At 39.6% G+C, this 13,002-nt stretch overlaps 1 protein-coding gene across 3 annotated transcripts in view; it reads left to right on the top strand.

Moving 5' to 3' along the window:
- Positions 1 to 13,002, top strand: part of FRAS1 (Fraser extracellular matrix complex subunit 1) — a 429,297-nt gene that overhangs the window by 105,730 nt on the left and 310,565 nt on the right. The gene's annotated exons all lie outside the window — the stretch shown is intronic.

The raw sequence follows: 13,002 nt of genomic DNA, 5'->3' as shown, positions 1-13,002 counted from the left end.
TCTTGTCAGTCAGATTGTGCCCCTTGACTAGTGATGGTAGCACCAGCTGGGAGCTTGTTAGAAATTCAGGTTCTCGGGCCTTACTGCAAGCCGGCTAACTCAGAATCTGCATCTCAGCTGATGTGTGCTCACAGTAGAGTTTGAGAAGAACTGCCCTAGGCACTTTATAAACTATCACATTTAACTCTCATAGCAAACCTGTGAAGTACAGATAGTTATCCCATGTGTCAGTTGGGGGTGATTGGAGAAACAGAACCAGTGAGAGATAATATTAAGAGGTTTTTTCCAATGGATTGCCTTCATGATTGTGAGGCTGGCTAAACAAGTCTGTATTTATAGAACAGGCAGTCAGGAAGGGAATATCATAGGCAGCCTAGAACCCTCGGGCTTAGGCTGAAGCTGTTGTCCATAGGCAGTCAGGAAGGGAAGATTCAGAGAAGGGAGAGCACTTGTATACCTCACTGTTATTTGGAGTCTCATTGGCCAGGAAGAGCACAGACCTTTTAAGGGCCCACCTGATTAGGACAGGCCCACTGAGCATGATGTCCCTAGCTTAGTGTCAGCTGATTAGGGACTGGAAATACATCTGCACAATCCCCTGACAGCAGCACCTAGAATAATGTTTGATTATGTAACTGGAAAAAGTCTGTGTAGGCTACAAATGGCTTTGCCTTCCCTTCCGTCCTTGTAGTTCAGCCTCACTAAATTGACATCAAAAGCCATCACATCTTCATTTTCAGCAAACAGAGGTCAAGTGATTTATCTTGGATCATATGGCTGGGAAGTGGTGACCTCGCATTCAATCCCAGGACTGTCTTATCATGTTGCTTCAAAAAGAATTATCACTTTTGAAAATATGTTGACCAGATCAGTACTTGTAGTGTTAACCCTGCATATCAATTCAGTAACAATTATTTACAGAGCTCTTGGTGCATCTTGTGTAGGCCTTTGGTAGGTTCTGTGTCAGGAAGTGTGGCATTTAGCAGAGTGCAAGTAAAGGGAAACACAGTAACTGATTGCAGTAGTTTGTAGTATGTAACTGTTTTACCAGTTGGAGCTTTGTTAAAGTACACTTGGTTTATCCAGATTATTGCCTTGCAGAATCTTATGGAATGTCTATGGGCCAGGGTTTATAAGTTGCAACTTGGTTGTTAGCTTTTTCAAATAAATTTGCAGACAGCGTTAGTGTCCCTGTGTTCCTGTTTTGGTTTGTTTGTTTTTCCACTTCAGAGGTCTGTTTTTTGTTTTGTTTTGTTTTTTACCTCAGGGTATTAGTTTTGGAGGAGACTTGTATGTGAGGTATAGTGTTTTTTGTTTGTTCGGTTTTGGTTTTTTGTTTTGTTTTGTTTTGTTTTTCTTCAAGTAAAGTTATTTGCTTTTCTTGATTGTTAGAAAATGTGCTCCAACAAGTTATGACCAGGTGCTGTGCATTGCTGACTGGTTGATTGTCATAGAGTTCTAATTTTAGAACATGTGCTATTTTGCGTAGCATTTAAAAATATCTACACTTGAAGCAGATCAGGGCTAACAAAATCTCTGAACCATAGGCTGTTAAAGAAGTGCAATCCTTCCACTTCTTGAAAATCATCAACCCTTGATTTGGACTCTTCTCTCTTTTGTGATTTCCATGTCTTCATTCTCGGATTCCCTTGTTCTATCCTGATGAGCCCCACATTTCAAGTCAAGGCTTAACTGGGCATTTTCTAATCCAAATAGTTTTGTCGTTCCCTTTGAGGCTGTCCTCTTTGCTGACCCTGTCCTGTAAACCTGCTGATCCTAGTTGCTCCAAAAGGGTCTTAACCCCAAAAGTGAACTTTCTATAACTGCCTATAGGAAAAGATAATATGTATAAGACATGTAGATCTTCAGTAACTTTGGAAACTTGGGGTTTTCAAAGTAATTAGGTGACGAAATTAGTAACCTATGGTTCAACTTGCAGAAGATTCAAATATATATTTAATTTAACCTTTCCTAAAAAACAGCTTTGATGAATGTCTGATTTTATGGAGTGGTGAGAAACAACTGTTTGACAGACTGCTTGGGAAATTAAGATTTCGCTTGTACTTTTTCCCCCTCTTCTAGAATCATGAAACCTTGATATAAGCCTGGGCCAGAGAATACTAAATGGTGATCAGTTATCAGGGATATCTGTTATAAATGCCATCTGTTCAAGGCTTCACATATATTTAATGGCATTTTGCTAAAGTGCTCTATTTATCATAAAACCTGTCACTTGTGAACTATGTGGCAGTCTATATTAATTTGAAGCTGGTGTACTAAGTTTGAATCACATGAAGCTTATTAGCATTTGCCAGGTCAGGACCCACTTGGGTTCTTGCCCTGTCTCTTTATACATATGTAGGTTTAAAAGATAAACTTCCTTTTTTTCTGTCCAAGCTTAGCTTCCAGACCACAGCAGCAATATGCAAAGTGACACAAATTACTATACAAACCGTGTTGCCATCCTATTCTTTGGTGATTTTCCTATACAACATATCAAAATTGTGTTCTGATTAATTACTTTTCTTGTGACAACTAAATATATAAATAACAAGAAGACCTTAGTTTGGTGGCAGTCTCTCAGGGGTATAGAATTTTTATCTGTGTATTTTATGCCAACTTGTATTACAATAATGTATGTAACTTAGCATCTCTCCAAATCCTTGAACCTAAAATCTGGTCTATTTATTTCAGTTTTTGCCAGAGCACTTAATAAACATTTTTTTTTTAATTTTTAAAATTTAAATGTAATTTCGTGGGGCTCGAACCCATGAACCGTGAGATCATGACCTGAGCTGAAGTCGGACGCCCAACTGACTGAGCCACCCAGACGCCCCTTAGTAAATATTTTTGAATGAATGAATGCACAAATGAAGATATTGGTGCATTTGAAAGAGAAACTGTGGTCAACTCTATAAACAGATTTGGAGTGGAAAGCTGGAAGGACACATTCTTTTTTTTTTTTTTTTGATGTTTACTTATTTTGAGAGAGAGAGAGAGAACATGAGCAGGGGAGGGGAAGAGAGATAAAGAGAGAATCCCAAGCAGGCTCCACACTGTCAGCACAGAACCTGATGTGAGGCTCTGTCTCGCAAACTGTAAGATCATGACCTGAGCTGATACCAAGATTCGGATGCTTAACTGACTGAGCCACCCAGGCGTCTCCCCTCGTAGGACACATTCTTGAATTCAGCTTCCTTCCTTTCTTCCTTCCTTCCTTTGCAAACAGAGCTACAAAACTACTTGTATGTTTTTCACTGTGTTCCTCTACTGGAGATATGAATCTGCTAACCGAGTGTGATGTTTTAGAAGAGACATATATGAAGTGGTGAGAGGGGAGGGAGTCCCTAGTCTTGTTATCCTCATCATCTGGTCAGCAAGGGGTGACATCACACACATACTTGCCCTTGCTTTGCCACTGGGAAGGATGATGGTTCTTAAACCTCATTTATAAAGGTGAGGGGCAGTTACAGGCAGAAAACTGAGCTGACATTTGCTTTCTGGAGAATGAATTAATCAAATTTTGTCTCCAGAGTTTGCAGGTGTCCCATCTTCTGTCCAAGCATTTCTTAAGGAGAGCTCAAGGGACTAGCCTTGTGGAACTAAAACTAGGGTTTAAAGGCAGCACCTATGTTCAGTTTTATACCGCTGTTTCTGTATGTTGGATTTAATGGGGAGGTGCCATTGTCTATATAATTAAGTAGGACCTTAAGAACCTGGTACTAAATTTTGGATTTGCCAAATGCATGGAACATGTGATTAATGAGAGGTAGAAATTTTCAGACTGGGGTCTTACCTATGCTGTCCTTTGCCTCCCAGATGAGAGGGAAGGAACTTTTTTTCACTTCCCTTCTATGGAAACAAATACTCTTTAGCCATAGTAATGTGCATTTATATAAGCTTGATTTCTTCCTCTATGGAGAAAAGGAACGTGTATAAGCCAGAGTTCCACCACAGAAACAGAGCAAATAGGGATATGTCTGTGTGTGTGTGTGTGTGTGTGTGTGTGTGTGTATACACATATATGCACATATAAAAATAAAAATATAAATACACATACATACATTTATTTATTTTTGTAAGGAACTGGCTTAAATGAGTGTGAGTTCTGACTAGGCCATTGGACTCTATAGTTTGCCATGGAATTTATTTTTCTTTAAGAAAATCTCAGCTCTACTTTTAAGGCCTTTCAACTATTTAGATCAGATCCATCAAAATTATCAAGCATGATCTTCTTTACTTAAATTCAGCTGATTATAGATGTTCATCACTTTTACAAAATACCTTCACAGTGACATCTAAGTTTGTGTTTGAATGAATGAATGACTGGGGGCTACATCCTAGGCAAGTTGACATGTAAAACTGACCATCACAGAAGGATTTTGCGTATTGGATTTCTAGGCTACATATCGATTCTGTACCATGGAATTTTATGCATTGCTCCAGTGAAGGGCATTGACATTATGGTCATGAGTTCAGTCCCTGTAGGAACAGTTGGCATTACTCTGCCCCCTGTTTCATGCTACAAGTAGCCATAAAAAGGCAGCAATGTGAATGGACAGTCATAAAAGCACCATCACAATTGGAAAATAGCTCAAAGCATGTGCCCTACAGATGTGGTTTTATTTCCAGCTTTTAACTAATTAGTTCTGTCCAGGTGAAGAGGCCTTGTGGCATTACTGCTGAGTTGCAGGTGAGTCACAGAGAGGGATCCAGGACTTACCCATGCTGAAGGGCACAGTAAGTCACTGGGGCTTGCCTTGGGATATCCATCATCTGCTTTCAGTTCTGTTGTATTTAGATATAAGCTTTTCTTCTCTTGATCTATCTGACCCAGATGCATTATATCCTGTCTTATTAAAATGCATAATTGTGGACAGTATTTTCATTTTCACTGAACTTAGATTTGACCTTTCAAAACTAAAGGATGAAATGTAAGCTCTTCATTTATGTTGGGAATCAGTGGACAAGGCAGTGCATCCCTCTTGGTTTTCTTTAGTCCATACTGGATGCCTTAATCATTTCCTTTCATATTCCCATGACAGGCTTTCATTCTCTTGATCACTTTGCTTACACTTCTCTGAATCTTCTTGCATTGTTCTTGGCATACAGAGGTTGGAAATATGCTCTCAGTTCTCCAGGTTCAGAACACGGTGTGACGAGAAGGTAAGGATGTGGTTTTTTTGCTTTCTCCTTCTGCTCTAAAGTTGGTGTGCCTCAGGTGATTTTCCAGACCTACCTCTCCAGCTCTGGGCTCATCCCAGGTTCTCATTCAGCTCAGTGGCTTCAGGTACGCCATATCTGCATGCACTTGCAAAGGCTTCACTCCAGCCCCGATCTCCTGTGGCAGATGTGGCAGAGGGAGATGGCAGATCTCTCTTTGACTTTTCCATTTGCATGACTAATGGATTGTCCTATTTCACAAATTCAAAAGAGAATCATTGACTCCACACCCCCTTCCCAACCTATTTCTTCTACTTTCCCCCATCTGATACAACATTTAGCTTAAGCCAAAAGTCTCCCTAAAATAGTCTTCCTAAAGACTCCCTAAAGTTAACTTCCTAAAGACTCCCTAAAGTTAGACCTTAAGTTAGCTTCATTACCTCAATCCTATTCTAAAGGTCCACCATGTTTTCCTAAGTGGATGCACTAGCCTTCTAACCTGTTTTTACTGTTTCTACTGTTGCCCACCTACCTCCTTTCTTGGCCACAGGAAACCTCAGATGACTGTGGTGTAGTCAGATCAGACCTCTTCCTTATTTAACATGCTTGAAGCCCTTCTGCTGCAGTTCATCTAAATGAAAAGTCTGCCATGGTCTACATCTTCCAGACTTCTTCTCAGACCTCACCTTGTACTGTTGGCCTATGGCTTATTATAGCCCACCCACTCTGATGTCCTTTCTTCACATGGTTTCTGATTACTCCTACTAGTCCAAGCATTTGCCTTGTCTATTCTTTGTCCTTGAACACTCTATAGAAACCTCATGTGACTGGCTCCTTCCCCTTCAGGTCTGAATGTAAAATCATTTCTTTAGTGGGGCGCCTGGGTGGCTCAGTCGTTTAGGCATCCGACTTCAGCTCAGGTCGTGATCTCACGGTCCGTGGGTTCGAGCCCCACGTCGGGCTCTGTGCTGACAGCTCAGAGCCTGGAGCCTGCTTCGGATTCTGTGTCTCCCTCTCTCTCTGCCCCTCCACCATTCATTCTCTCTCTCTCTCTCTCTCTCTCAAAAATAAATAAACATTAAAAAAAAATTAAAAAAAAATCATTTCTTTAGAGAGCCATTTCTTGTCTATATTCTCCAAGTTGGTCACCCCTCTCAACTCCCTTTATCACTTGCTGGTTATTTTTTACTTAGTTGTTGTTTATTTATTGTTTATCATAATCTACTAGAATGTGCTGTTGTGACAGGAGGGTTCTTAACCCTTCCCTACCAACCTCCTTTTCTTCCTTTTGTCCGTCCTTCCATCCTTTCTTCCTTCCCAGAGCACAAGGTGGTGCCTGGCAAAGAGTATTTGTCTACAGATATTATTTTTTTAAGTTTATTTATTTATTTTGAGAGAGAGAGCACAAGTAGGGGAGAAGAAGAGAGGGAGAGAGAGAGAATCCCAAGCAGGCTCTGTGCTGTCAGCACAGAGCCCAACGCAGGGCTCCAACCCATGAACTGCAAGATCATAACCTGAGCCAAAGTTGAACACGGAACTGACTGAGTCACACAGGTGCCCCTCTAACAGATATTATTTTAGTGGTTGAATCAATATTTTTTATTCTTGTGTTTTGGTTTGTAGCAATGTACTAGGTCGACAGCTTCAGGAGGTGTTATGGACTATGCAGTAAGCCCCAAGCTGACTGTTTTTGGAGAAAGGGCCTTTACAGAAATAATTCAGATTGAATGAGGTTGTAAGAGTAGCTCAGATCTGATGGGATTAGGACCCTTATAAGAAGAAAAAGGAGAAAGACCAGAGAGCTTTGTCTCTGCACGTGCACACATGCACCAAGGAGAGGAAGTGGAAGCACACGGCCCTCTGTAAGCCAAGAAGAGAGCTTTTGCCAGAAGCCAAGTCAGCCGGCAACTTGATCTTGGACTTCCCAGACTCCAGAACTGTGAGAAATAAATTTCTGTTATTTAAGCTGCTCAGTTTGTGGTATTTTGTTATGGCATCCTGAGCAGACTAACACAAAGGGCAATCCACAGCAACTGTCATGTTGCTTTTGTAGGTCTTAACACATGTCATCTTCCACATATAATTTGGGTTGAATTTTCCTAAATGTACTAAATTACAGTCTCCCTCATTATTTCTTATCTACTCATTGTCTGCCTCATCACTTAGCTTCTGAGATCTGTTAGTCTGGCATTTTATTACTCAGGGGAATTATTGTTATCTGATGAATTAGAAAATTGATAAAAATGTTAAAATATGTTAAAGTAACATTTAAAAATGTTACAAGAAAATAGTTCCCACTATTGGATCTTGGGGAATCTGTGCATTATTTTCATCTAGGAAAAGACTCATTTATTCTTACTTTTTTTTTTTTTTTTTACATCTCCAGGCCAACTCCTTACAATAAACAATCATGTCTTATTGATCATAGTATCTCTAGTATCCAGGGCAGTAAAACATCTATTTTAAAACTGTATCATCTCAAAAAGTTTATTGAATGAATAATGAAAGTTTTCTGAACCCATGATTTGTTCTTAGTCTTCAGTGTAAAACCTTGTTGGAAGTCTTTAGAAAGATTAAATAATTATATACTTTAGAATAATCAGTATGTACTCTTATTATACCTTTAATTTTCATTCTTCATCTTGGTGTTCAAAGGTAAAACTCTGAGCTAAATTTAGAGGATTTTCTTTTCTTCTCAAGTTGGTTTCTTCAACTGTAACTTAACGGTGTCTGTGAGCATATATTCTGTAGTATTACTGGCAGTGATTGCATATTGCTTTCACTCCAACATTTTATATATTCTCTGTTCCTCAGAAGTGGTAGAGAAGAACAAGATATATATAGATTTTGGAATAATGGTCTCTTTATTATATAAGGGACTTGGGAGACTCTAATTCTTAGGGCTTGAATGAGATTTTTTTCCCCCTGTAGAACTTAAATGAAAATCATGGTAATCTGTAAGTGTTGTTCTTTATAGACCTTTTGAACTAAAGTAAAAACTGAGCAAAAATTTGCAATGAAGGAGGGTATGAGGAACAATGAGTGAGGTGGGATGTGACTAGAACACAGTGAGGCAGAAATGGGGTTGAGATTCCAGGGGTAATATGTGCTGGATACTTCAGGTGAAGGTCAGCAGTAGTTTGCAAAAATTCCCCTTGTCCTTTTGCTTCTACAGGCAACTTAGTGTTTTTACCTCAATAACCATTGAGGTTATTGGCGAACTATCCCTCCTTCTTTGCCACTCTTCCTGCAAAGTTAGTCTGGGCTCTTGAAATCATATCCTGGCTCCCTTCTTAATATTTGTGTGATCTTGAGCAAGTTACTGAATTTATCTATGTCTCAGTGAAATGAAGAAACATCTGTGAAATGGGACAAATAGTTCAAAGAACTATCATGGGGATTAAAAGACTTGCATATAATGAGACCATAATAATTAGTAGTTGTTTCTATCATCGTAGTCCTCCTTCTTCTCATCATTATTGTCATTGCCGTCATCTTTATTTCTCCCATGGAGCCTAGTGCATCAATATTTTACTAATTGAATACATATTTAAAATGATATATGGCATTGTGAAAGAATTTTAAAGTGGAAAAGCTTGGAAGTCAGGCAATTTGTTGAAATAGAAAATGTAGCTTATAGAGACATATAGAGAAGGTTGGACAAGGAAGGACTGAAACAAGGGAAGGGTTGAGATTGAAGACTGGATGATGAGCAGGACTGTGTAGCAGGCACATCTTTCAGCTACTTCCACTGAGGGTTGATTGGGTGGTAGTTACATGAGAGCTCAGACTCACACTAATGGTGCCCCACCTTAACCTCCAGACAACTTCTTTTTCCTTTCTATCTCATGATCTTCTGATCTTTTTGGACCACTGAGGTCAGCTTGGCCCCAGGCATATGCAGCCCACAAGTTGGGGGGTGGGGGCAGTTAATATCTCCTAACAGCCTTCACACAATAAATGAAGCCTCCAGCCTTTCAGATGAACCTTCTGGGAGGCATTCTCTTTGCCTCTAGAGGTCCCACTGGCATACAGCCCCAGCTGACAGTGATTTTTATAACACACCTTCACATTGGCTTTTCCTCTGTTCTATCTCACTCTCTCCTCCTACTCACTCATGGTTTTGGGGTCCTCTTCCAAATGAATACCTTTTCCCTGAGTCCTTGACCTTGTCTCCGGCTCTGCTTTGGGAAGAGTCCAAATAAAGCAGCTTTTGTTGTTGTTGTTTTTTTTTTTAATTTTAGAAAGAGATAGAGAAAGACAGGCAGAGAGAAACAGAGAATCTTAAGCAGTCTCCACATTCAGCACAGAGCCTCATGTGGGCTTAATTCTACAACCCTGGGATCATGACATGAGCTGAAATCAAGAGTTGGACACTCAACTGCCTGAGCCACCCAGGTGCCCCTAAACAAAGAAGAAAATTAAAGAAAGTGTGGGAAATTGATAGGCCGGCATTCATTTGGGATGCTTTTGCCATTCTCTGTGGTACATAGCTCGCTGCTAAAGTATCTTAGTAATAGTGCATTCTCTTAATTTCTTTTCAGCTATATTTAAACTTTCTTGAGGACAAGGACAGTTTTTTAAAATGTATTTTATGTACCCCACCTTCTGTCATTTGTTGATAGGCATTATTTGTTGATGGATTGGTTTTCTAGTTGAATCTTGAAATTCCTCTTGAGACTGTCACTCAGAAGAATCTAGTTTACCATTGGGGAATCAGTGGCAAATGACAAATGAGTTTTATTAGTTTAGGGATTTTAGTTTTTAAGAGCAGTGGCTCATGAGATTTTCCTAGCTAAAAAACAACCTTGGCTGTTGTGAGTAATTATCTCTCCAGAGATGGTTACCTCTGTGGACTGCCCCTTAGCTTGATGCAGGGTAATGGTGCAGTTACTTGACTCTCTGTTTTTGATCTGCTTGTATGAGAAAGAAATGAATTCTTTGGGGAGGATACTACTGTAGTACATTTGTCTACAGAGCACGAAAGCAATTTTTCCGAATTAATGGTAATTAATAAATCAGTAAAATGTTCAAAATAAAATAAAACCAATCAGTATTTTGAAACATTTAGTACTTGTAAAATGCTGGGTTATGTTCTTTGGCTTTGACTCATACTCCCTTACAAAGATCCATGAGAAGAACTTGTGCACTGGCATGGTATCCAGACTTCCACATCCGAGAGAATTATGATAACATTGATTTGATTAGGAAAAGAAAGAGTGGTACACCTGAACCTGATGTAACATTGTGTGCCAACTATACTTCAATTAAAAGAAAGAAAGAGGAGAGGAGAGGTTTGGAGAGGAGAGGAGAGGAGAGGAGAGGAGAGGAGAGGAGAGGAGGAAAGGAATGGAAGGGAAGGGAAGGGAAGGGAAGGGAAGGGAAGGGAAGGGAAGGGAAGGGAAGAGTTCATTGGGATCAGTGATATGCCATGTGTACCTAGGCCTGTGAAGTTCCAACAGAAACTATTTTGATGATTTAATACATGTAGAATGCTTAGAAATGTGCTTGACACGTGATGAGTACTCAGTTTACATTATCCCTGATGATGGTGTATGAATAAAACCACAAAAATCATAGGGGAAGAGTGCCAGCACCTTCAATGTGTACTTTCCCTTGTCATTTGGGATTTTAGGGTAGAGTGTAAATTTTAGGGAAGAGTTCACCCAAAGAGAACTCCTGTAGGGCTAAGTTGATTTGGGTACTGTAAGAGAATACTATAGACTGGATGGTTTATAAAGAACAGAAATGTATTTCTCACTGTTCTGAGGAACCAAGCAGTCCCAAGATTGAGGTGCCAGCAGATTCAGTGTCTGGGGAGGGCCTGCTTCTTGGTTCACAAATAGCCATCTTTTCTCTTGTGTCCTCGCATGGCAGAAGTGGTGAAGTAGCTCTCTGGGGTCTCTTTTAAAAGCACTAATCCTATTCATGAGGGCTTCAACCTTGGGACCTAATTACCTCCCAGAGGTGCCATCCCATACTGAGGGGTTAGTTTCAACATACGAATTTGGGGAAGACACAAACATTAAGTCTGTAGCACTGCATTTGTTAAATGTACCTCCTTTACAGGAATGTAGGTAGTAAGAATCCCTTCACCTCCCACACCCCCAGTTGCCTGTGAAGAAGTTGAAAGCAGGTCTTATGGCTGATGTAATGGGAATTTGACTTGGGATAAGACAAAACTGTCATCAGTAGGTTCCTAGCCCTTGTCAGAACCTTATGTTTGCTGTGTCTGTTACTATTCTAAATAGATGTCAAGTTAACCAAAATGAGCAGAACTCTTTTCTTGGACAAAGCATGTGTTCCATCACAATTCACTATAAGCTTCTGGGAGACATGAGTCTGTGCCTCATATTTTCACACACACAAGATAGGGAGATACTGACAGATAAGGCCACACCCCTGTCATGTTATTGCTGACATATTTCTCCTCAAATGGCACTGCTGATTATTATAAAAGCAGGTTTGAATGGAGAAAGAATATGCTGGCAGTTGAAAGAAATTAGAGAATAACTTTTAACACATACTTGGAGGCCCTCTTTCAACTTTTTCCCTGTGTTATTGTGAAGCAGATAAAGGCATTGCTGCAATACTGATGTGATCCATCTATTCAAGAAAGTAATATATCCAAGTTTGTTATGGCCCTTGAATTACATTTTTTTTTTTCAGACAAGGAGCTGCCAAAGAAGTCAGTGAGGCATCAGTTTGATGAAACCTCTTCTAGCAAATTGCCATTTCTAATTATTCAGGGTATCATATCTTTCATCACTCACAGTGGCTACTTCGAAGGGAGATGTCTTCTCTTATGGAGGCAGTGATGGGAATGTTGTAACTTGCCATTTCCAGCATGCCTTGAATTTATCTTTGTCCCGTTTGTCCCTGAGTCTGGAAGGCCAGTGAAAATCTTCTCCCTTCTTCCCTTACTGCTTTGTTCTCAACCATTCCTTTCTTTCAAACATAATGCATTTTAGTAACTATTTGAACTTCTGTTCATCTTTTTCCCATCTCAGACTTATTCTTACTGTATTTTCACAGAGCACATATTTCATCCTGGTTTTTATTTAGTTGTTTGTCTATATGTCTGCCTCTTCTCCTTCGAGTCAGAAACCATGTCTTATCTTTTTCTTTTTTTTGGTGTTGGTGGGAAGACTGGAGCTTTTCACAAAGTAGACACTCAAGAACTGTTACTTTACTGAAATGTTTATTGAGTAAATGTTAAAGTATTATAGGTATCTTATTAAGTATCAGTGTTAAAAGTATGAAATTAATGACAAATTAGGAGCTAGGTAGAGCAACAAAATAGTAGTAGTCAATTGGAATCAGAGAATTTTTAAAAGTATATGTAATTTTAGAAGAATTTGAGACTTTAGTCCAACCTCTTTGTTTCACGGGTAGAGAATCTTGACTTGTTTTCGATGAGAAGTCCATGGGCCTTGAGCTCCAATCTTGTAGTGCTTTGCCTAGAGAGCTACAGAATTGGCCTATGAAAGATCTGTTGTCAAATTAATTCTGAGAGTGTTATAAGGGCTCTGAGCTCTAACCCCTATGCACCCCTCTCCATGTGTGTGCAAGAATTCTAAAGTTAAGGCTCAGCCAATTGCTTCTGAAAATCTGTAATATGAAGAACAAAATCAAGTTAACTTTGTAGTCTAATCGCCTGCTCATTTTAGCTGACTACAAAACCAGGATTTAAACTGTCACTAATGAGAAACAAAGGAGGTATCAAAAATACAAAGAGCATTGAGGGCCTTCTGGAAAACTGTCGGAACCTCTCTTCTCAGAAGTTTCACTGTGAGTGTAGGGAGAAGAAATAAAAATAAACATTATCAATAGCCTTTC

Source organism: Panthera leo, chromosome B1 (assembly GCF_018350215.1).
Source record: "Panthera leo isolate Ple1 chromosome B1, P.leo_Ple1_pat1.1, whole genome shotgun sequence".
In the NCBI taxonomy this organism is placed as follows: domain Eukaryota; kingdom Metazoa; phylum Chordata; class Mammalia; order Carnivora; family Felidae; genus Panthera; species Panthera leo.
Note: the sequence above shows the minus strand (reverse complement) of the source record. Positions and strands in the feature narration are given on the sequence as shown.